A 26,627-nucleotide genomic window follows, 5' to 3' on the forward strand; every position below is an offset into this window, starting at 1 on the left:
CCGTTCTTGCGCACATGCGTTAAACGTATAATTGCATGTATTAGAGAGTAAAAAACTTTGCTTTTAATGTGCAACGAGACGTCCATTCTGCGAGCCTGGCAGTCCATTTGACAGCTGCCATGCATGGAGGTAACCTCCATGCTGCCATGTGTGTTATCATATTGAAGGCTCAGACCTGTGTAGAGTAAGCTATGATTTGTATGTATCGATATATATTTTCGCTAGCAAATAAATGTCGATATTTTGAAATGATGTTCCGCTTATCGTCACTTTATCACACAAAATAGATTAAGACATACATTATGAAGTTTGCTTTGACCATTAACAAACGTTATCGTTGTTGGTACCTCAATTTCGATACTATACTTCAAATTTTTGAGTCACAGATGGTATTTCATGAGCTCACTTCCATCATTTGGTACCGGGCTTAAGCGAATTTACGTGGGGGGATGTGACATCCAGCGTGAATACACCCTCACGTGACGTGACGTCGCGGTCTGCTGACGCCTAGTGTGAATCCATGGAGGTATTTTTACCTCCATGTGTGAATCGCCCGTTATGCATCGTTGAAGGTTACGCAGAAGTGAATGTTTCGCCAGCACATATCTAGTTGCTTAATGCTTACTAGTAATTTCACATAAAATAACGTTCCCTATGAGTACTTTCAACAATTACTGGCAATTGTGTTCCACAAAAACTGTTGTCGCTCTTGTCAATTCAGGTAGGTGTAGGTAGTGGCGTTTCAGCTCTCAACGGATTTACCTCTCAAATATTGGCAATAGCTGCAAGTGTGTTATCTGTGATTACAACATATAACTTTGGAGAAGTGTCAGTAATTTGAATTGGCCGGTATATAGTTGTTGTTCAGTAAGTTATATTTCGAAAATGTTTGCGAGTTCGTATTAAACAGGACAAGTGTAGAAGTAGTAGTTGCAAACTAGGTTGTGTTTATCGGGCTTCTTTCTACTAGCGACTAGAGCAGAAGCTGCAGTCTTGTTGGCCTGCTCGTTGTTTGTGCCCTTCGCAGACATTCTTCAAATTAATGCTGTCACCAACCTCTGGCCTGACTGAGATTGTCTGTGAGTGTATTCTTTATACCATGGATCTCACTTCCTCAAATCATGCCTGTTAATAGAGTGTCTTCTGTTGCCAATATACTGCAGCAAAGTGTCAGTTTGCTTATAGTGTTAAGAATAGTCTACAGCAGCACTGGAATTTATTTAGCCTACTTCTTTACTCGTCCAAGGATCATTTCACAGTGGTATAGGATTTGTCAAGGTAATACAGTGTAAATCAATAGGCCAAAATATACAATACTTAGCATACATAATATCCGTTTTTGATTTAGCAACGGGTACTAAGCCCTGCCCAAATATTTGTCTACTGCCGTCTGCTGTGAAAACGCTGTGCGCTATAAGCGCTGGCATGCTCTTCCGTTTGTTGGAGGCATCTGAGGGCCGAAATCTGTTGGAGATTCGCGAACGGCATGTGACACGTCGACTAAGTTGTAATGATAGCATATCGTTGTAGTTTCTGTTTAGGCGAGTTTTGCAAGACGACGAAAGTAGAAACTATAGCATTTATGAAGGTATTTGAATTAGTTCTCTTTAGGTTTTCTTTTTATGGAAACCCAGGAGCATTAAGGCACAATAATGGATCATACACACAGGCCTGTTAGCATGAAATGTAAGAAAGCATTTGTGATGAAAACCCGCCTCTATAGCAGAGGTCGCTTACATGCGCCTGTGTAGTGGGACTCAACTCGGAGATAAGCTGGTTCGAATTCTGGTGGTTGATGAAATTTTCACTGCCTGTATTAGGCAAACAGAGGGAGGAGAGGTGGTGGCATAGAGTTCCTGCTCACCGGTCTTTGTGCCAATGTCCTAGATTAAATTCCAAACTTCGGGATTACAGAAGCGTCTGATTCCACCCGTCTGCTTTGAACCATGTCATCAATATGGCGGAAACGACCCCTCTCAACGTCTCCAATATGGCACCTGTGGGGTCATTACATAAACACAAGAACAAACACGAAAATACATATGAAAAAAACACACACATCTCCCTTCAAAAATATAATCAAACTAACGAGCTCAGTGCGGGAAGTTGGGGGTTTTTGAGTGGGACAAACTAAATATAAACACACAAACGCACACACCATGACATCAAACCACACAAAACTACGACATAAAAACACAAAATTCCCACATTCCTTTACACTAACAATACCCATAGCAATCGGTCACTCCCCTTCACCTACATAGGTCAACTGCAATTGTTGATACCACAAAATAAAGACCAACACCCAAAAATTATCATCCTGCAGCTATCAATACCACAAGACCAATTACCACTGACGATACCAAAACACATGTACGACGTACATTGGAATCGGACACTTCCTTTGGCCTATATAGATCAACTACAGCTGACGATACCAATACAGAGCTACAGTGACACGTTGGAATCGGACACTTCCCTTGAACTATAGAAGTCAGTTACAGCTAACGATACCAAAACACATATGACAACATACATTGGAATCGCACACGTCAACAACAGCTACTGATACCAAAATGCATCTACAACAAAAAATTGGAATTGGATACTTTCCTTACGTTACAAAAATCAACCACAACTGACGCTACCAAAACATCAAACACCCACACCTGGTATAAAAAAACATCGAACAACACATGAAAAACATTACAACTCGTGAACAACAGACTAAAAAAAGACTTACCACGAAAAAATTCTGGCTGTACACAATAGGTCAGCACCCCAAACACACATATTGCCGCCCGCGACACCCCCCCCCCCCCCCCCCCACGCGCGCGCGCGTGCGCGCACACACACACACACACACACACACACACACAAAAACTCCTAACCCACCCACATCATCATAAAACAAAAACCTAAAGCCACAAACATTACCATCACCCCCCCCCCCCCCCACATTCATAACCACCTCAACTAATCACCCTTGGCCTATACATTTTACTAACAGCCCTCAAAAAAATGCAATACTCCCCATGGACACTCTTCTGCCAGTAATAGTCATCTAAATGAGATTGGAGGTTAGAACGGTGCCTCTTCCCCCTCCCTACGACTGATTTAACTGCCCTCCAAAACCCCTCTATTGTATTAGTACACGCCTCAGTCTCGTAATACGTGAACTCTGAAATGTGATTGACAACTAAATGACCATAACCCCTCTTCCCCAACCCCCTATAAGATGGAAAAGCTTCTGAAACTACCATACTCCCCTCCTGTATATACTCTTAAATTAACCCCACCAATTCCCTCTTTGTACGCCCCTCCAAAACCCTGAAAATACAATCGGCATACCCCCCCCCCCCACCCCAACCCCACCCGAAATAACGGCCCCCACACCCATCAACCAACTGGAGACTTACCCCTCCCATATTTTCTCTTCCCAAACTGCGACTCATTTATATCAACCACCACCCTCGGCTCACCCAACTTACCCCTATACTTAACATATACGTAACATATTCTGAACAAACTTCCCTACAAAAAGAAAACCAATCTAAAACTGTCCTCTCACTAACACCAGTCTCGTGCGCACAAAAACTGATGGAGGATCTATAACAAAACTAGTATGTCATAAAAACTATCTCTCTCTCTCTCTCTCTCTCTCTCTCTCTCTCTCTCTCTCTCTCTCTCTCTCTCCCCCTCTCCCTCCCCCCCCCCCCCCCCCCCCCCCCTCTCTCTCCCTCCCCCTCCCATGGCCAACCTTGACTTCTCGAACCAGGTACTGTGTCTAATGGAGTGCCAAAGGTTATCCCTTCGGCACCACCACAAGTGACACTCCCTGGTTCGAGACGCAGGAACTCTGGCTAACTGCATCTTCTCTTTACCGACACTGCACTTGACTTTCAGCCAGCAGTCCAAACATCTGCAAAAATTTTATGAGGGACATCATGTCCTCCCCTATCTCAGCATGCAACCGCGAACTGTTAAATTTCACGGTCATATCCATACCTAACAAAAGAAGCCACAAAATAAACACCTTACCGCACAACAAACAGCAAACCAATAACAACAATCGACACCGCAGAAAGAAAATTAATTGGTGACTCGCTGAAACCAAGCCTAGTTCTTTCTAGTAACACTTTTATTAGGTTGTATTTTATTTAGCTGAACAGGTAGTTCCTCTTTTGTTCTTTAATTGAAATATGGTGCGGAGTTCACATTTTTATGCAAACTTCATTTCCGTGAATTAATTGGAACATAGGCTGCCATTTTGGAATGTTTTATGTAGTGTTCAAACTGCCATGGAGACGGACTGGCTTTATTCATCCTGCCTGTGTAAAACTAAACCATGCACAAGATGTTTCTGTGTGAGCTGTTGTAGATGTACTAGTCTTTCCCCCTAAATAAATTTAGTGAAACTGGTTATTGCAGTTTTGGTCGTATGTCTTAGTGAAATGTTACTAACACTCCTTGGTATATCCACCATTTCATATTGTTTAGCATTTGAATTATCTTTGATGAGTCACTAAATGCCCCAACCTTATCTAAGTCTGATGTAAATCCCATATACTTGAGCATTGCAGGTGTGCGATTTCTGTCAAAATAATTTGCAACATGTCAGTTTACAGGACTAGTGTTTATGGCTGCTTCTTTGCCATTTGTTTTGGGAATCCCTCCTGTATACCAAATTGATTTTCCCCAATACCAAGCTACCACTTTCACTCCCCCAACCAAAGCTGTGAATGGTTTCATTTCATTTACCCAGGGACTGCTAAGCCCAGCTTTGTACTATTAAACTTGTTACAACATATGATTTATTATTTATCACATGGATTATGTCAGTATTACAATGAGGGTGGCTGACATCTGCAGCTGTTTAAAAAAATGTAGGCTTGGGAAACTTAAGTTTCAGTAACTTATTTGGTTTATCAATAATACCTTCACACATGAAGTTCACACAGTGTTGTCATCTTCAGGCACCCATGTGTTTATTAGTGGGATTAGTTAAAAACATGATATCACACCTATAGACTGATAATTGCATTAACATGACAAACTTATAAGACTTAAGTTACCAAATGTTAACATCACTAATGACAAAAATGTTAGCAAAATAAATTCTGATATACTGGTGAGACCTCCACAGAAATTTTGGGATGATATTACTCTTGCTATTAATGGCTGGAAATATATAAAGAACCTGAAAGTTTCGGATCACACTGGGGAAATTGTGTCTGATGAGGGACATAAATACAGATTTGAAATGTGCAATGTATATGGGCTTAATAAAAGTGTTGTCAATAGTTTTGTTGGCTACACCAACTTATAACTGAACTGTCACCTTCAGACCTCAGCTAGACTTTTGGCCACAGTTCGTTCTGTCACCACAACCTCATAAAAACATGGACCCAGTATACAAGTAATCAAAAAAATTAATCCCTCAAGGGATCACAGTCTGCTAGACCTACATAGGTATGCTAAACATGATTTGAGTCACCACCCACAAGAAATAAGACATTATAACCGCAGCATATGGCAGACATTTACTGAAATATGCAAAATGAAACATTCCAGGCACATGTGTGTGTGTGTGTGTACTTTTTATTTAATGTTAGGGTCTGTGATCTATTTCCAGCACATGAACATAAAATATAAAAAACATCACTTTCCATCATTTTCTGTACTCCCAAACCAAAACTCGGAATCCTAATGAAAAAACAAAGTGAAAATGAGGCTGTAATTTACACAGTTAATAAAGGAAATAGTATTTAAGTTACAACAAACAGAGCCTGTTAAATTAGCAAATGAAATACACAAAGCTCACACCAAAGAATTTGATGTAAGACTTAATACTCTTAGGTTTGTTATTTTTGTGATCAATGGGTCATAATTGTGATATCTGGCCGTGCTGTGAAACATCAGTTTACAAATGCCATATACTTTCATAAGTGAAAAATGTGTGAAAATGCTGATCATTTACATTGTTCTCTACATTAATCGTAAACTATGTAGCTAACTCAATGTGAAATAATTTACTTTCATTGTCTGTTAATACACAGCAATATGTGGATGGTCAAAGATTTTCGTCTCCGGAGTCAGCTATTGTCCACAATTAAAAAGTTGGTGAATGTACATGTTTTAAGATCTGTAACATGTGATTCTCATCTTTGATAGCTATCAATAAGAACACCTAGGGATGTAGAATATTGTAAATAAGTTATACACAACTGCAAGTTACATCATTACTGGTAGTAACTTCCCGGATCCTCCCGAAGTCATCTGAAGATGAACCTGAAAGGGTTCGAAAACCAGTTAATGTAATAAAGCATTATTATTGAAAAAAAGTGACTGGTTGCAGTTGTGTATAACTTATTTACATTAATGTACAGTCACGGTTCTAAAATATCCATAATGGATAAGCATAATGTAGAATATTATTTCTCATATTGAAATTTGCCTCATGCAATATTTCTAATGACCTTTTTTTGTCAGTTGGGCAGAATGAGTGTTGCTATTTTCACCGCTACCTAGCACAGTTTGGGTTAACAGTGAGAGTACTATATATGCGTCAAATATGATCACAGTGAAAATTACAATTTTTTTATAAATGCTGTTTAGTCATGCTTCTGCCTCTGCACAACTAAAGGTTGTTTATAAATATTATATTTTTGAAAATGTATTTTTTATGTATATATGTAACTCTTGCTGGTAATCTGAACAGTTCTTGATGATGATCTTTCACCAAAACTAGCCACACATTCGAAGAGTAATGTGAACACTGGCTTATTGTATGTAGAACACAATCAACAAAAAGCCAATTTTTGAATTATTGTTTGAAAAGAGACAGCAAGTTAGTAGACATAACACTCTTTTATTTAGTTTCTGTGATACTGCCACATAGAGCAATGTGGACATTCTCAGACTTCTCTCTTCATTATAATACTTAGTGTTAATATGATACTGCCAAGTTAAAAATTTGCCTCGGGTTTTTTGTGGCGTTCATCCGTATCTCATCCAGGGCAGTAACTAATGTATGTCTGTATGGCATGTAGTTTGTGGACATGTCTTTAGACATGGAAATAATAGTTAATACTGCTTTAACTTATAATAAGCACACTGGAGAGATTAGTCATCCCCCGGAGACATCATGCTTACACTGATACCTCCCTCAGTTATACACTGAAGAGCCGAAGATACTTGCACAACTGCCTAATATTGTGTAGGGCCCCATGAGCATGCAGAAGTGCTGCAACGCGATGTGGCATGGATTCGACTAACGTCTGAAGCAGTGCTGGAGCAAATTGACACCATAAATCCTACAGGGCTGTCTGTAAATCCGTAACAGTAGGAGGGGGTGGAGATCTCTTCTGAACAGCACGGTACAAGGCACCCCAGATATGCACAATAATGTTCATGTCTGGGGAGTTTGGTGACCAGCGGAAATGTTTAAAATCAGAAATGTGTCCCTGGAGCCACTCTGTAGCAATTCTGGACATGTGGGATGTTGCATTTTCCTGCTGGAATTTCCCAAGTCTGTCGGAATGCTCAATGGATATGAATGGATGCAGGTCATTAGACAGGATGCTTACGTACGTGTCACCTGTCAGTCATATCTAGACGTAACAGGGGGTCCCGTATGACTCCAGCTGCACACGCCCCACACCATTACAGAGCCTCCACCAGCTTGAACAGTTCGCTGCAGACATGTAGGATCCATGGATTCATGAGGTTATCTCCACACTCATACACGTCCCTCCGCTCGATACAATTGAAACGAGATTCACTCGACCTGGCAACATATTTCCAGACATCAACAGTCCAATGACAGTGTCAATGGGCCCAGGCAAGGTGTAAAGTTTCGTGTCATGCAGTCATCAAGGGTACATGAGTGGGACTTTGGCTTTGAAAGCCCGTATCGATGATGTTTCGTTGAATGGTTTGCACACTGACACTTTTTGATGGCCCAGCATTGAAATCTGCAGCAATTTGCAGAAGCGTTGCACTTCTGTCACGTTGAACAATTCCCTTCACTTGTTGGTCACATTCTTCCAGGATCTTTTTCCGGCCTCAGCGATGTTGGAGATTTGATGTTTTACCGGATTCTTGATATTCATGGTACACTCATGAAATGGTCGTATGAGAAAATCCCCACTTCATTGCTAACTTGAAGATGCTGTGTCCTGTTGCTCATGTGCGGACTATAACACCACATTGAAACTAACTTAAATCTTGATAACCTGCCGTTGTAGCAGCAGTAACTGATCTGAGAACTGCACCAGACACTTGTCGTCTTATATAGGCGTCGCCGACCTCAGTGCCGTATTCTGCCTGTTTACATATCTCTGTATTTGAATACACATGCCTATATCAGTTTCTTTGACACTTCAGTGTATTACACGAAGTGGTCACCATGTATACCTTTTAATGGTTTTAATTTGCAACACAAGAAATAACTTCACAGATTTGGTATTAATGCAAAAACTAACTTCTGAAGAAAAGGAAATTAAAAAAAAAAAACGCTCTTGAGCAAGTGCTCAAATGAACTAAGTTCAGAAAAGTAACAATCACAGTTTGAATCCTTTGAAGTCTGTATCAGTTTAGTTTGGAATACTGGCACCAAGTCCAACATTTTCCAAGTGTGGAAGATGTAGCAAAACAGCATTCCAAGTCCTTTCCACTCAGCGGCATTACATTTGGCAAAATCCCACTTCAAGGTGATGGTGAAGAATGAGGAGTTGATCGTGGTAACATGTCATCCAGGTGAGGTCTTCCTATTGTGGCAGACGGTGTTCGAACTACTGGCTGCCATTGCAGTGCGGCCCCTAATAGTTATCTCGCAGACTGACACTTCATTTTGACTGGCTCAAACTTAGTTCCGGCGGCAGTAGAAAATAGTTCGGCATGCGTGCCTTCTATTGATTCGCTGGTAAGTTAGCTGGTTTGAATAAATGCCGTGCGCAGACTGAAGTACCACCAATGTGATGTCTGTTGTCCAGGTAGCTGTTGACACCTATTGCACTGCCTCTAACCCTGATAATACAGCCATCTTGCTGAGGAAGCGTGAGCACAAATTTCTCCACATATGCCATATCCTGCTGAAGACTGTCATTTATGACTACATCCTGCAGAGTTGTCAGTCTGTGGGGATGTTAATTGCTATGTTTCACTCATTTTCCCAAACAACCTGATGTTTTTCAGGGGATTAATATTGAGTGATCGAACCAGTTGGGTGAGGTGTAGTAAGGTACCAGAGTGTTTGTCAAACCAGGAATGTATACATGCAGCCTTGTGAATATGGCTTTTGTCATATTGGTAGAAAGGAAAATCAACACATAATAATCATGAAGATGTAGGCGGAAAGACAACACTTGGTCATCCAGAATGTTGAAGTAACCCCCCTGCGGGTGCAGGGGTTAGAATAGGCCCGATGTATTCCTACCTGTCGTAAGAGGCGACTAAAAGAACTCGGACATGTTTCGGCCTTTATGTGATGGTCCCCTGTAGGGTTTGACCTCCATTCTTCAAAATTTTCCCGAAGAGCGAGCCAATTGGGGGAGGGGCGCCTTACAAGGTGCATTGTGTCCATCGTGCATTGAGATCTTTAGCCCACTTTCTTGTCGTCGCATTGCAGTCCCGCTCGTTCTCCATCTCTTGGGCGAGGCGAGGACACCTTCCTGGGTGTGTTTTCCACTATGCACTATGCAGTGTTGCTTTCTGCGTCGACGATGACCACGAACTTCTTTGCACCTGATATCCAGCACTGTAGCCAGTCTGTTGTGGTGGGGCAGCAATGTACACTGTTGGTTGTAGCCCCCTGACCCCACAGGGATCACTCTGCTGATGCCTGCACCGTTAACTCCCCCCGTATGCCAAGGGGTAGATGTCCATCCCACTGGGGCATCGGGACTCCCGGCAATGGCCATCCTGCCAGGTGGCCTTTGCTGCGGCTGGGTGGGGATGCCCCTGGTCGGAGTTGGTGGAATCAGGGTGCATGACAAGCGATGAAGTGTAGTCCATTATCTCTTGCTGGTGGTGAAACACCAACAGTCTCTAAGTGATCACGAACTCTATTCAACGCACAGAAGTGCAACCCCAAATTGTTCCCCTCCCTGGCCGCACCACGGGAGGAATGTCAGGCTGAAAGTGGATTTTATTTGCCCTGGTACCTTGTATGTTCAAGAGCTGATGGGGAATCTTCCTCAGTTTGGGAAAGGAGGAGAGCTTGTACAAAATGAGATGTGGGTCAGTCTTGATCAAAACAGCATCCTCTGCCCAGTCACGGGTGTTACTCGCTTGTGACAAGTTGGGGGATGTTTCTGAAACCATCACGCCCCATGAGAGCTTAGATATGGTCAAGGGTGTCTTATTTCACAGGAACTTTCTTCTGCAGTCCGATAATGAGCTGCATGCCAATTTAGAGCAGCGAGGTGTACATTTCGTCCGGCATGTCCACCGTGGTCTGAGGGATAATCAGGTTGCCATCGATGCCATCATCGTTTCCTTTGGGGGTGATAGATTCCTCGAGAAGGTCAAGGTGATGGTCTACGTCGGTGATGTAAAGCCCTATGTCCCTCCCCCGATGCGGTGCTTTAAGTGCTGGAAGTTCGGCCATATGTCTTCCTGCTGTACTTCCAGTGTCACATGCCAAAATTGCAGATGCCCATCACATCCCAATACTCCATGTGCCCCACCGCCCATCTTTGTCAACTACGGAGAGCACCATTCACCTTGCTCGCCAGACTGCAGGATACTCTAGAAAGAAAGGAAAATCATGGAGTACAAAACCATGGACCGACTGACCTACACTGAGGCTAAGAGAAAATTGGAACGCCTGCATCCTGTGCGTATGACATCATCTTACGCCGCCACTCAACAGTTCTGGCACCATCAGCTCGGCCAACCCAAGTCACCTCTCAGAGCCGGGAGACTACACCTGCCCCCTTGATGTGGGGGCATTTCCCTCCCTGTTGCTTCTGCACCACCCACTTTGGGAGCAACAGCCCTCCCCCCTCTCCCCGCCCCCCAAGCAGCAGGGGCGTCTGTCCCCACTTGTAAGCCCGAGAAGCATAAGTTTTCTTCGGCTTCTCTCACTGGGAAGGGATCCCTTGGGTCAGTCCCTTCTCAGGTTTCTGCTAGTGGGAAAGACGACACCCGCCAGTGGCTGAAGTGCCCAAAAGCAGTTGGTCATAGGGCTAGATCTTGCCAGACCCTCAGGTACAATGGATATAGACTGCTCAGGAAAAAAGTCGGTGGCAGCATGTGACCCCGAGGCGTAAACTGCCTCATTGAGTGTTCCATGCATTCCCAGTCTCATGACGACGTCATCCTCCAGTAGAATTGTGGCGGTTTTTTCCACCGCCTGGCTGAGCTACGGCAACTGTTAAGCTTCTCACCTGCTATCTGCATTGCTCTCCAAGAAACCTGGTTCCCAGCAATGTGGACCCCTGCCCTCTGCGGCTATAAGGGATATTACAGGAACTATAGTGACTGTAATAGTGTGTCAGGTGGAGTTTGCATTTATGTCCTAAACTTGGTCTGTAGTGAACATGTCCCCTCTTGAAGCTGTGGCTGTCAGAATGAGGATGATGCAGGAAATAACTGTCTGCAATGTATATCTTCTTCCAGATGGTGCAGTACCCATGATTGTATTAGCTGCACTGATTGGTCAACTCCATAAACCATTCCTACATTTAGAGATTTTAATGCCCCTAACCCCGTGTGGGGTGGTACCATTACTGGCCGAGGCAGAGATGTCGAAACTTTACTGTCTCAGTTTGACCTCTGTCTCTTTAAATACTGAGGCCGCCACACATTTCAGTGTGGCTTGTTGTAGTTACTCGGCCATTGATTTATCCAACTTCAGCCCAGGACTTCTCCCATCTGTCCACTGGAGAGCACATGTGACCTTTTGTGGTAGTGACCACTTCCCCATCTTTCTGTCACTGCCCCAGCATCAGGCCCACTGACGCCTGCCCAGTTGTTGTTGTTGTTGTTGTTGTTGATGTGGTCTTCAGTCCTGAGACTGGTTTGATGCAGCTCTGCATGCTACTCTATCCTGTGCAAGCTTCTTCGTCTCCCAGTACCTATTGCAACCTACATCCTTCTGAATCTGTTTAGTGTATTCATCTCTTGGTCTCCCTCTACGATTTTTACCCTCCACGCTGCCCTCCAATACTAAATTGGTGATCTGTTGATGCCTCAGAACATGTCCTACCAACCGATCCCTTCTTCTAGTTAAGTTGTACCACAAACTTCTCTTCTCCCCAATCCTATTCAATACCTCCTCATTAGTTATATGATCTACCCATCTAATCTTCAGCATTCTTCTGTAGCACCACATTTCGAAAGCTTCTATTCTCTTCTTGTCCAAACTAGTTATCGTCCATGTTTCACTTCCATACATGGCTATGCTCCATACAAATACTTTCAGAAATGACTTCCTGACACTTAAATCAATACTCGATGTTAACAAATTTCTCTTCTTCAGATGGGCTTCAAATAACGCAGACTGGGAAACTTTCACCTCTGCTGTCACCATTGAATCTCCTTCACATGGTAACGTCGATGTGATGGTTGAGCAGGTGACTACAACAATTGTTTCTGCGGCTGAAAACGCGATCCCTCACTCTTTAGGTGCCCGAGGCATAAGTCAGTCCCTTGGTGGTCGCCGCTGAAGCAATTAAGGAGCATCAGCGAGCTCTGCTGTGGCATAAGCGCCAACCTTTCCTGGAGCACCTCATAGCATTTAAACGGCTCTGTGCCCGTCTTCGCTACCTTATCAAACGAAAGAAGCAGGAGTGTTGGGAGAGATACGTCTTGACCATTGGATGCCATGTCACCTTCCCAAGTCTGGGCAAAGATCAAATGTCTTTTCGGGTACCAGGCCCCAACAGATGTCCCCGGTGTTACCATAAATCGCATGTTATCTACTGACGCAAACGTGATTGCTGACGCTTTGCATCGGAGAATTGCCCCCTAGCCTTTCGCACACTCAAATGGCGGCTCTCATTCACTAGACGCCTCAGTGAATCCTACAACGCATCGTTTACTGAGTGAAGGCTCCTCGGTGCCCTTGCACATTGCCCCGACACAGCTCCTGCGCCTGATCGGATCCACAGCCAGATGATTAAACATCTTTCATCTGACTACAAGGGACATCTCCTCGTCATCTTCAACTGGATCTGGTGCGATGGTGTCTTTCCATTGCAATGGCGGGAGAGCGCCATCATTCTGGTGCTCAAACCAGGTGAAAAACCGCTGGATGTGGAAAGCTATCGGCCCATCAGCCTCACCAATGTTCTTTGTAAGCTGCCGGAATGTATGGTATGTCGACGGTTGAGGTGGGTCTTGGAGTCACGTGACCTGCTGGCTCCATGTCAGGGTGGCTTCTGCCAGGGTTGCTCTACCACTGATAATCTTGTGTCCATCGAGTCTACCATCCGAATAGCCTTTTCAAGAGGGCAACACATGGTTGCCATCTTTTTTGACTTACGTAAAGCATATGACACGACCTGGCGACATCATATCCTTGCCACATTGTGTGAGTGAGGTGGCGTCTCCGGGGCCCATTCGTGATTTTTATCCAAAACTTCCTGTCACTCTGTATTTTCCGTGTCCAAGTTGGTGCCTCCCATAGTTCCATCCATATCCAGGAGAATGGAGTCCTGCAGGGCTCTGAATTGAGTCTCTCTCTATTTTTAGTGGCCATTAACGATCTAGCAGCCGCTGTTGGGTCCTCCGTCTCACCTTCTCTGTATGTAGATGACTTCTACATTTCGTACTGCTACTCTAGTACTGTTGTTGCTGAGCCGCACCTCCAGGGAGCCATCCACAAGGTACAGTCATGGGCTCTAGCCCACAGCTTCCAGTCTTCAGCTGCAAAGTCGTGTGTCATGCACTTCTGTTGGCGGTGTTCCATTCATCTGGAACCAGCACTTTACCTTAATGATGATCCACTCACTGTAGTGGAGACATATCGATTCCTGGGACTGGTTTTCGACACTCGATGGACTCGGCTCCCTCATTTTCGTCAGCTTAAGCGGAAGTGCTGGCAGCACCTCAATGCCTTCCGTTGTCTGAGCAACGGGTGCAGATCGCTCTATGCTGCCGTGGCTCTACAGAGCCCTTGTCCAATCCCGAATTGACTATGAGAGTGTGGTTTATGGTTTGGCAGTGCCTTCAGCATTCCCCCCCTGCGGGTTCGGGGGTTAGAATAGGCCCGCGGTATTCCTGCCTGTCGTAAGAGGCGACTAAAAGGAGTCTCAAACGTTTCGGCCTTATGTGATGGTCCCCTCTCGGGTTTGACCTCCATCTATCTAAATTATTCCGAAGAGCGAGCCAATTGGGGAAGGGCACCTTACATGGTGCACTGTATCCTTCGTGCAATTAGACCTATAGCCGTCTTTCTCGTCGTTGCAATGGTGTCCCGCTCGTTTTCGATCTCTTGGGCGATTACCACGCTGCACTCTGCAGTGTTTCTTTTAACTGTGACGACGGCCTTGGCCATTTTTGCACCTAAGATCCAGCACGGTAGCCAGTCCGTTGTGGTGGGGTCGCCATGTACCCTCTTGGTTGTAGCCCCCTGACAACACAGGGATCGCTCTACTGATGCCTGCGCCGTTCACTCCCCACGTATGCCAAGGAGTAGATGCCCATCTCCCTGGGGCATCGGGACTCCCGGCAACGGCCATCCTGCCAGGTGGCCTTTGCTGTGGCTGGGTGGCGCCCGTGGGGAGGGCCCTTGGTCGGAGTAGGTGGCATCAGGGCGGATGACCCGCAATGAAGCGTGGTACATCATCTATCGCTGGTGGGCCTCCACCAGCAGTCTCTAAGCGATCGAGGTCTAACCTCAACGGGAAGAAATTGGATCAGAGATCGTTTCCCTCCCTAGCTACTCCATGGGAGGAACGTCTTGCTAAAGAAGGCAGTGGCGAATATTCACCCCGGTACCTTGTGTGTACGCGGGTTGATGGAGAATCGTTCGTGTCGACCAAGCCCCAGTTTTTTGTGGAGCATTTAGAGGACAAGTTCGCGGAGGTGGAGGGCTTGTCCAAGATGCGCTCTGGCTCTGTGCTCATCAAAACGGCATCCTCTGCCCAGTCACGGAGGTTGCTCAATTGTGACAAGTTGGGGAATGTTTCAGTTACCATCACGCCGCATAAGAGTCTCAACATGGTCCAGGGTATTATATTCCATAGGGATCTTCTTCTGCAGTCCGACGATGAATTACGCGCCAACCTCGAACGACGAGGTGTTCACTTCGTCCGGCGCGTCCATCGGGGTCCGAGGGATAATCAGGTAGCCACCGGTGCCTTCATCTTGGCCTTTGAGGGTGATGTCTTACCCGAAAAGGTTAGGGTGATGGTTTACCGTTGTGATGTGAAACCATATATCCCTCCTCCGATGCGGTGTTTTAAATGCTGGAAGTTCGGGCACATGTCATCTCGCTGTACTTCCAGCATCACGTGTCGGGATTGCGGACGTCCTTCGCATCCTGATACTCCATGTGCTCCGCCTCCCGTCTGTGTTAACTGTGGAGAACACCATTCCCCCTGCTCACCGGACTGTCGGATCTTCCAGAAGGAAAGGAAGATAATGGAATATAAGACCCTGGACCGCCTGACCTACACAGAGGCACGGCGGAAATATGAGCGGCTACATCCTGTGCCCATGACATCCACCTATGCCGCTGCTGCAACAGCGGTCCGATCCTCTCCCGTGTCGTCACGTACTGTTGCCTCTCAGCTATGTCAAAATGACCCGGCCCCCTTGGTTGTGGGGAGCACTTCGCCCTCTGTTGCTCCATCTACTCCAGGAGCGACACCACCCCAACCATCGGGGACATTCGTCCCCCCTTCCCAGCCGGAGAAGCGTAGGGCTTCTTCTGCTACTCTAGCCAGGAAGGGGTCCCTTGGGGCCCTCCCTTCCCAGGCTTTGCCCAGTGTCAAAGCTGATACCCGCAAAGTTTTGAAGCAACAACCGGTCGCTGGTCATAGGGCTTCACAGTCGTCCGTCCCTGAGACTGACCCAGTGGGGCCCTCCCAGCCAGACCCTCCCAAGGCACAGCGTGCGAAGCCGTTGAAGAAAAAGGCTCCCAAGCATCCTGACATTGCGGTGGCACCTGTCCCACCGCAACCTTCAACCTCTGCGTCTGAGGACGAGGTGGCGATCCTGGCGTCCGCTGAGGACCTCGATCTCGCCAGTCCCTCCGACGCCATGGAAAGCACTGGCACAGGTGCTCACTTGGAGGCAGCAGGTGACCCAGTGGCGTAATCTGCCTTCCCCGTCCCGTCACGCCTTTCCCAGCAATGGCCAGTACCATCCTCCAGTGGAACTGCAGCGGTTTCTTCCACCATTTAGCTGAGCTCCGCCAACTTATCAGCCGTCATCCTTTCCTTTGCATTGCTCTGCAGGAAACTTGGTTTCCAGCAATGCGAACCCCCGCCCTCCGTGGCTATCGGGGTTATTTTAAGAACCGGGCAACTTACGAAAGGGTGTCTGGTGGCGTCTGCATATATGTCCTGAACTCTCTTCACAGCGAGTTTGTACCTCTACAAACAGCTTTAGAGGCTGTCGCTGTTCGGGTGTGGACGCCACAGGCTATCACCGTCTGCAGTATTTACCTTCCACCTGATGGTACTGTCGCGCAGCATGTCCTGGCTGCTCTGATAGCACAACTGCCGCCACCTTTTTTGCTGCTGGGCGATTTCAATGCCCACAACCCTCTATGGGGTGGGACTGTCTCCGATGATCGTGGTCGGGCCATGGAGCATGTGTTGGCTCAGCTCGACCTTAGCCTCTTAAACACCGGTGCTCCCACGCATTTCAGTGTGGCCCATGGCTCGTTCTCGGCCATCGATCTCTCTATTTGCAGCCCTGGACTTGTCCCATCCCTCCACTGGAGGGTGCATCCTGACCTGTGTGGTAGTGACCATTTTCCCATCTATTTGTCACTTCCACAGTGTCATTCTTCTGGGCGCTTGCCCCGCTGGGCTTTCCACAGGGCTGACTGGCCAGCTTTTACTTCTGCTGTACCCATTGCGTCTCCCCCACAGGGTGACATTGACGAGGTGGTCCGTGTTTTAACCACGTCCATCATTTCAGCGGCCGAGGCTACCATCCCCCGTTCCTCTGGCCTCCCTCGGCGGAAGGCTGTGCCCTGGTGGTCGCCGGAGATTGCTGAGGCTATTCGCGACCGTAGGCGGGCTCTCCAGCGTCATAGGCAGCACCCGTCTCTGAAGACCCTCATCGCCTTTAAGAGGCTCCGTGCCTTCGCCCGTCGTCTTATTGCACGGCGTAAGCAGGAGTGCTGGGAGAGGTACGTCTCTTCCCTGGGCTCCCGTGTCTCGTCCTCGCACGTGTGGTCCCGGATCCGGCGGATTTATGGCTCCCAGACCCCTGTGGGTGTCCCTGGGCTCTCCTTGGACGGCGCTGTCTGCACGGACGCTGCCGCCATTGCTGAACGGCTAGCTGCGCTCTTTGCTCAGAGCTCTGCGACTGCATCCTATCCCCCCGCCTTTCGCTCTCTAAAGGAGCGAGCCGAGCGGACGCCGTTCTCATTCCACACGCGTCATTATGAAACATACAATGCTCCTTTCAGCGAGAGGGAACTCCTCGCTGCCCTCGCCGATTGCCCTGATACAGCACCAGGACCGGACTGCATCCACGCGCAGATGCTGAAGCATCTCTCCAGGGACTGCCAGAGACACATCCTCACCATCTTTAACCGCATTTGGAGCGAGGGCGTGTTCCCGTCGCAATGGCGAGAGGGTCTTATTGTCCCCATCGTGAAGCCCGGTGCGGACCCACTGGCGGTGGACAGCTATCGTCCCATTACCCTCACCAACGTTTTGTGCAAATTGCTCGAACGTATGGTGGGGCGGCGTTTGTGTTGGGTCCTTGAGTCGCGCGGTCTCCTCGCTCCATCCCAGGGTGGCTTCCGTCGGGGCCGGTCTGCAGTGGACAATTTGGTGCGGCTGGAATCTGCTGTCCGTACGGCTTTTGCCCGACGTCAGCACCTTGTTGCTGTATTTTTCGATCTGCGGAAGGCGTATGACACCACATGGAGGCATCACATCCTCGCCACGTTGCATGGGTGGGGTCTTCGTGGTCGGCTCCCGGCTTTTCTTCAAAGCTTTTTATTGCGCCGCTCTTTCCGGGTGCAAGTCGGTGCCACCTCTAGTTCCTCTTATATACAGGAAAATGGGGTCCCGCAGGGCTCGGTGTTGAGCGTCTCGTTATTTCTAGTGGCCATTAATGGTCTGGCTGCAGCAGTGGGGTCGTCGGTGTCTCCTTCTTTGTATGCCGACGACTTCTGCATCTCATTTAGCTCCACGACTACGGGAGTCGCCGAACGCAGGTTGCAAGTCGCCGTTCGCAAGGCAGCGTCATGGGCTCTGGCTCATGGTTTTCAGTTCTCTGCTGCCAAGACTCGGGTTATGCACTTCTGCAGGCGTCGGACGGTCCACCCTCATCCTGACCTTTACCTCGACGGCCACCTGCTTGAAGTGGTGGACACTTGCCGCTTCTTGGGACTCGTGTTTGATGCCCAGTTCACATGGGTTCCTCATGTCACTCAGCTGAAGCAAAAATGCTGGCGGCACCTCAACGCCCTCCGCTGCCTTAGCCACACGTCTTGGGGTGCAGATCGCTGCACGCTGCTGCGATTGTACAGAGCCCTTGTGCAGTCCCGGCTTGATTATGGGAGCCTGGCCTATGGGTCTGCGTCACCCTCAGTGTTGAAGTTGTTAGACCCCATACATCACTGTGGGGTTCGGCTTGCAACTGGCGCTTTTCGCACCAGCCCCGTGGATAGTCTACTGGTGGAGGCCGGGGTTCCCCCGCTGCGGATTCGCCGCCATCGTCTGCTCGCCGACTATGCTGTCCACGTACATTGCTCGCCAGGCCATCCCAATCGTCGCCTGCTTTTCCCTGCCTTGGTCCACCACCTGCCCGAACGGCGACCTCGGTCTGGGCTTTCCGTAGCTGTCCGTGTCCAGTCCCTGCTGTCAGAACTGGGGTCATTCCCTCTTCTGCCTCCCTTCCGGGTCCATACACCTACGCCTCCCTGGTGTTTGTCCCGGCCGTCCGTCCATCTGGATTTGGCACAGGGACCTAAGGACTCGGTTCCGCCTGTGGCCCTCCGTCGCCGTTTTCTTGCGCTCCTCGACTCATTTCCGGGCTGTGAGCCTGTCTACACTGATGGTTCCCTGGTTGATGGTCGCACTGCCTACGCTTTTGCTCACGCTGCCCATGTTGAGCAACGCTCCTTGCCGGCTGGCTGCAGTATTTTTACTGCAGAGCTGGTGGCCATCTTGCGAGCTCTTGAGCATATGCGTTCCTGCTCAGATGCGTCCGTCGTCATCTGCAGTGACTCCCTGAGCAGCCTCCAGGCCATCGACCGCTGCTATCCCTCTTCTCCTCTGGTGTCCTCTATTCGGGAGTCTGTTTCCACCATTACCCACTCTGGTCGTTCGGTGGTTTTTGTTTGGACGCCAGGTCACGTTGGCATCCCAGGGAACGAACGTGTTGACAGGCTGGCCAAAGGGGCGATAGACGCCCCAGCTTTGGAGATCGGCCTTACGGCTCGCGACCAGCAGCTGGTGTTGCGCCGTAAGGTACTTGGGATGTGGGCTGCTGAGTGGCGTGGCGTGACAGCCCCGAATAAACTACGGGCTGTCAAGGGGACGACCGATGTGTGGCGTTCCTCCCTGCGAGCTTCTCGCAGGGACTCGGTAGTCCTGTGTCGGTTGCGCATCGGCCATACCTACCTGACGCACGGCCATCTGTTACGTCAGGAGGTTCCCCCCTTGTGTCAGTGTGGGTCCCGGCTGACGGTCGGCCACATTTTGCTGGAGTGTCCTCGACTGCGCACACTCCGGCAATCTTTTAATCTCCCGGGCACTTTGGCGTTGGTTTTATCCGACGATGCCTCCATGGCTGATACCGTTTTAAATTTTATCCGTGGTAGTCCGTTTTATGGTTCGATTTAGGGAGGTCCTGCGCCTTTCCCTTTCTGTGTCTATTGTCCTTGTGTCTGTTGCTGTTCTGGTGTGCCGTGAGCTGGTTGACTCTTTCCCATTTTTGATCTCGTGGTCAGTCAACCAGTCTCCGGCCATCTTCCTTTCTTCTGTTTCTTTCTGTCTGGTGTTCCTCTGTCCTGTTCTTGTCTGTAGTGTTTGTTGCTGCATTTGTGTGCTTTTAGCGCCTGGGGGGACGTCTCCTCCCCCTTTGGTTTTTATCTGCTTCGTAGATTTTCGGCTCGCCTGATTTTGGAATGGGGGACTGATGACCTTCGCTGTTTAGTCCCCCTTAAACATCCAACAACCACCACCTTCAGCATTGCATTTATTCAGCCCTGTGCACCACTGCGAGGTTCAACTAGTGACAGGAGCTTTTAGGACGAGTCTGGTGACCAGTGTACTGATGGAGGCTGGTGTCCCTCCATTGCAGATCAGACGTGCACAACTGCTCGCTAGTTATGCAGCACACATTTGTAGTTCCCCTGAGCATCTGAATTACAGTCTCCTTTTCCCGCCTGTGGCAGTCCATCTCCCGTATCGGCGGCCTGGGTCGGGGCTAACGATTGCGGTTCGCGTGTGGTCCCTTCTGTCCGAACTGGAGTCCTTCCCTTTACCAACTCTACTTGCGGTCTGTTCACGTACGCCTCCATGGTGTATGCTTTGGCTGCAGCTTCGTCTGGACCTTTCACGTGGCCCTAAGGACCCCATTAACCCTGCGGCTCTCCGCTGTCACTTCCTCTCAATTCTTGAAATGTTCCGGGGCTCCGAAGTGGTTTACACCAACGACTCAATGGCTGATGGTCACGTAGGCTTCGCATATGTTTGTGGAGGACCTGCGTTCGCTATTACGCCGCAAGGTTTTTCAACTTTGGGAGATGGAGTGGCAAGATCTCAGTATGCACAACAAACAGTGAGCCATTAAGTTGACCACAAATGTGTGGAAGTCCTCGATGAGGGCGTCTTGCAGGGACTCTGTGGTTCTCCGCAGGCTCCTCATTGGCCATGCTTGGGTGACTCACAGCTACCTCTGGCACCGTGAAGACCCACCTCAGTGTCGGTGCGGCACCTGGTTGCCAGTGGCCCATCTTATTCTGCTATATCTTTCTTTGGCTGCCCTGCAACTTCATGTTCGGTTGCTGGACTCATTATCATTGATTTTAGGAGACAGTGCCTCGTTGGCTGATTTGTTTTTACATTTCATCCGTGAGGGTGGGTTTTATCATTCGATCTGAGTTTTTGCGCCTGTCCTTTGCCGTCTGTGTCCTCCACCCTAGTGCTTTTAGGGTGAAAGTTTTAGTGTGTTGCAGGGTGGCAGGCTTTTCCTTTTTATTTTCATGGTCGGCCAATCACTGTAATCTGCTTCCTTGTTTTACTCTCTTCTAACTGTTTCTTGCATCTCTCTGTTGTTCTCTTGACCTGTTTCGTTCCTTTTAGTGTTTGTTGCCTTTCCTTTGTTCTTGTGGTCTTTCCTTTCTTTCCGTTTTGTGTTATATGTTTCGTCTATTTTATTCTCTCTTGTGGCATTGTTTTATTAGAAACAAGGGACCGATGACCTCAGTTTGGTCCCTTTCCCCCCTCTTTTAAACCAACCAGCCAACTATCCAACCGTGTTGAAGTAAACATCCTGGTTCATGTTCTTGGTAACATAAATGCCTATGACCAGGTCATGGTACAAATATGTTCCCAAAACGCCACAGCACAAAATTCTTTATATGCTGTGGATTACTCACCTCATTGGGCTGTTTGTGTACTCGGCCACTTGCGTCATTTGAAAAGAGGCAAAATTGCAGTCTGTCTGACCACACAGCATACTGCCAGGTGGCCACTGTTCAGTTTGTGTTGCTGGGCCCATTGAAGACATGAAAATTTATGTACCACTGTGAGCAGTGACAGTGTGCAAGGTACTCCAAATGCCCATTGCTTGCAATTCCCTTAGCAAATTTTGCTAGGAAGCTGCTAGAGATGATCCTGCATTCACAGACAACAGCAATTCCTGTTTTGTTTGAAACTGTTTCTCATTGACAAGGCAAGACACTCATCTCCAGTCCACCATTGACGGTATGCCATGTTACATGGCTGCACGTGGTACACTGGGCTTTACAGACATTTCTGAAAGTCTACTTGATAAACTGTAAATGGCCAACATCTGATACCAGTGTAAACGGGCTGTGTTAACAGTCACGGGACTCCATTGCCCATCTCCAGATTCGATGGTGAGGATGTGTCCATGGATCGCTCCTGATGACAGAGCAACATCATTTATTAATTAACTGCAGTACATTGGCTGTGGGGCCGTCTGGGAGAGGTTTGATTCCACTCGTAATATTGTGGCGATGGAGGTGACCGGCAGATGGAGGTGACCGGCAGATTGTCACAAGTGCGCCCGCTGGTGTGTCTGAAGCTGCACTGGTGTAACTCGAACTGCTGCCTCGACAGCAGTGCTCTGGCCTTGCAGGGACTTAATGCGGCAGCTGAAACCATGCTCCATGGGCCTGTATTTTGATGGCGGCTGGGGAGGGCATGGCAGCTGGGCAGGTCTATGCCCTGTCTCAGTGGGCATCCCCAGCGGCGGCTGTCTGGCGTTGGCGGGCCAGGGACCCCGCCTCCAGCCCTGGTCCCGGCATTGGGGCGGCAGCATCCAAGGTGACAGTGTGTTACCACAAAGCATCCCAAGCGATGACTCCAATGACAGACAGCTGTTGTTGATGGCGTCTGACAATAGTTATGGTGACAGCATCACTCTGGCATCACCTCATGAGGTGTTGGTGTGACGCAGATCCTGTATAACTGAGTGTCGCCACCAGTTCGGAGTCATCACAGCCATCACAATCATCATAATGGTCACTGTCGTAATGCAGGAAGTTTCAACATTAATACTGCAAAACTCCTATGTGTAACTAACTTAACCCTTTAGTGACCAAATTATTTCCGGAAGTTGTAGACTTTTTATGAACATTTTATTGGGCTAAGAAACTGTTCATAAAATCATAGTTTAAATCTTGAAAGTGAGAGTTTAGCATAAGAGTATAAAAAAATTAGTGAGAACTATTGTTTCCACCGAACTCTGGAGTAACTTCACTTGCTAATTTAAAAAAATATATATTTCCTTTATTTTTTAGTACAAAAACATGTTAAACATTACATTTATATTTGTATTAGTTCATACTGTCCTTTGAGTTCACTAAGGTGATGTACTATGGAACTTAGAGAAGCATGGTGCTACACACACACACAAAGGTACACGACAGTTGCTACACATTATCTTTGTTCTCTTTTCTTTGTTCTTGGTGCTACATTGGCGGCATCTTCTGTTTGTTGTACCCTTTGTAGGGAAATGAGTTCCAACTTTCTTCAGACAAACTTCATCTCGTACTCGAGACACAACTCTTTTTGGTGTTTGAAAATGAACAGGCCTTCCTCTTCTCTTACGACTTGAGAAGTCAGAGATAAGCTGCCTTGCCAACAACAATCTAAATGTTAGCTGGTCTGCTTCTGTCTTCTGTAGCTTCCAAATAACGTAGGAATTGACAACTGCCAAATCCACAAGAAAGAAAAACAGTTTGTGCCACCACTTCCATGATTGACGGCCTACAGCATACCGTTCACACAGCTGATCACAACTATCCACTCCTCCCATTATTTTATTACACTCTGCCACAGCCAATGGGCAGAATACTTCACTTCTGCTTCCACTAACTTACCTTGTAATATTTATGTAATTTTCAGTCAAATCTAGCAAATATACACGAATACTGTCTCCCTCATAAATATAAAAGTAGATAAATACAACACAAGTCACTTCACACGCAAAAGGAAAGCACACTATCCAAAAAATGGTGTAGCGGTCGAAACAGTGGCTAGTTTTCACGCGAGAACTGTGCTTCTGCATTGATTGACTCACAAGGTGGAAATAAAACAGCTTTCGCCTAACTGTTGACAATCTACACATAGTTAGCACACTCTAACAGAGATGGTAGCACAAGTTAGAAGTGGGAACATGGATTACCACTGAACTTACAGTGAAAACAAATAAGTGGGATCTATAGTTCCCACTGGTCACTAAAGGGTTAACCTCTCCCGGCTTTTGACCATCTACAAAACCAACAAATCGGGCCGCTTAATTTCACAGTGTAGTCATTAGCACCATCAAACATGGTGATTAACAACATTCTGTGATAAAATGAGAATTCCCTTCTGTAATTCTGTCATGTCTCCACATTAACCCCTCTTAATATTTTGGTTCCATACAGCTGACTAGTACATATATGCCACTTTAATTCCATGTCTTACATTAGCAATGAAGGGTCACATGACTGTTTGAAAGAAGGTGACTAATATTTTGTCCAGTGAACATAGCTCTGGGAATAGGTACTGGTCATGTTGAGTCCTTTGGTGACTTTGAAAAGGGAGAATTTGATATTTTTTTATTATTTCCTTAACAGCGTTCTCAGTGACCAGAATGTGAGATTGCCCCCAACACTCATTGGGCTGTCTGGATTTCATCAGAAAGATTGCAATAAAATGAAATGACTTTGCATGTTCGGGAGGGCTGAAACATTGTTCGTGGACTTGCTTATGTAGGTGGAATATCTATGGAAGTGAATTTTGCTTTGATGAAACAAGATGAGATGCCCTTCGATTTTTTTGAAAAGCTTGTATAATCGAGCATGCTAATTTCCTATAAATGTATGTCTCTTATGATTTTGGCAATACAGTGAAGAATGTATGCCAAAGCTGTGACGCTACAGTAACTGTACGATGGCAATATTAGTTTCACATAGCAAATGGGAGTTTACCAATGTGAAGCAAGGAAACAGGTGATAGATTTTAGCACTGTGCTTAAAAGCTTTAAATGTGTTTCCTGAGGTTAGAAATGTGTTGGAGCATGGTACTCAGTTTATTAAATTGTTGCCATCCGAGGCAGTATCTTTTAGTGTTCTGCAGTGTTTGTAATTTGCTGTTAGACCCCACCCAAGTTAGTTTCTTATTTTACACCCATTTGAGATTGCGTTAAAATTGGGAGAACTGTTAGCTTTAGTTCAGCGCAACAAAACAAATATGTTTACTGTCCTGACTGGCTGTTTATAACTAGCTACTACCACATCCCCTTTGAATCCTATCCCACCTAATGGTGAGTATTACCAGCACTGCTCTGCAAAACCTGTAAATAAAAATATTGCACCTATTTTTAACTTTTGACAGAATCTGCACACCATTATATTCTCCAATGTGCTTGTCTCTGCACTTGTTGTTTTAGCATTGCCAGGGACAGAAGTGCGATCATATAGGGTATCAAACAAAATTTGTAGCTAAATCAAACAAGGGAAAGTCCAGGTTGGAATGTCAGCAATGACAGAAAGGGTAGGCTGCTACTTACTGTAAAGATGACATGTCGAGTTGCAGACAGGTACAATGAAAAGACTGTTACACATGAAGCTTTCGGCGAAAGCTTTCATCTGATAAGAGAAACATGCATGCGGTCACCCATGGAAGTACACTCCCCTCCCCCCTCTGCTACCCCCCCCCCCCCCCCCCCACACACACACACAAAAACTGCTGTCTTCGGCTGCTCAGGCCAGAATGTGATTTGGGACTAGAGTGATAATTTCTTGGTAGGGAGCTCACAGCATATCTCAGATTGATTGAGAATCACAACAAATGTACAGTAACTTCTGGTGTACCCCAGGTATGTTTGTTGAAACCCTTATTCATGTTTATTATTGACATGGCAGACAATATCTGTATTATTCCCAAATTTTTTGCAGATGATGCAGTTATATATTATGAAGTGCTATGTGGGAAAACAGTGCACAAATATGCAATCAGATCTTAATAAGATTTCAAACTGATGCAAATATTGGTAACTTGCTTTAAATGTACAGTTATGTAAAATTATGTACTTCCCAAAATGCAAAAAAAATTGGTCATAATTGGAATTGGTAAACTTGTACAAATACCTACATGGAACAATTTGTGGGGATAGTAAATGGGATGATCAGAGATGTAATACTAGCCAATGCAGGTAGCAGACTTGGTTTCTGTGTTAGTATATTGGGAAAAAAGAGATCAGTGAGAATAATTAATGGTGTTCACCCAAGGACATCATGTAGCCACCTTTTCAAGGAGTTAGGTATATTAACTGCACCATCAGAGTACATATATTTGCTTATGAAATTCTTTACAAATAATCCATCTCAATTCGCGAAGAACAGTGATGTTCATAAGTACAACACTAGAGGGAAAAATAACCTTTCCTATCCGTTATTGAAGCTGTCAGTTGCTCAAAATGGAGTACATTATTATTATTGTATGCATCAATTACAGTAATACAAATTTAGCAAAAAAAAAAAAAAAAAAAAAAAAAAAAAAAAAAAAAAAAAATATATATATATATATATATATATATATATATATATAAAAAATGAACATGTGAAATTATATACAGTACACAAGTTTTAAAACGGCTCAGACTATACTCGGGTGTTGATGGACTCGATCCAGCGGAGTTCCTCGTGGGATGCTTGATGGAGCTTCTCAATGCCACCAGGAAGCATCTGATTGGACATTCATTCACAATGTGGCTCATTGTTTGGGTGTCACCACAGT

At 46.6% G+C, this 26,627-nt stretch overlaps 1 protein-coding gene across 1 annotated transcript in view; it reads left to right on the forward strand.

Moving 5' to 3' along the window:
• Window positions 1–703: 703 nt before the first annotated feature.
• LOC124555224 overlaps window positions 704–26,627 on the forward strand; it is a 173,253-nt gene continuing 147,329 nt past the window's right edge. Inside the window, exon 1 of the mRNA XM_047129078.1 lies at window positions 704–721. The gene's annotated coding sequence lies outside the window, so the exon portion shown is untranslated. The remainder of the gene's footprint in view (window positions 722–26,627) is intronic.

The sequence above is a fragment of the Schistocerca americana genome, chromosome X, assembly GCF_021461395.2.
Source record: "Schistocerca americana isolate TAMUIC-IGC-003095 chromosome X, iqSchAmer2.1, whole genome shotgun sequence".
Lineage (NCBI taxonomy): Eukaryota > Metazoa > Arthropoda > Insecta > Orthoptera > Acrididae > Schistocerca > Schistocerca americana.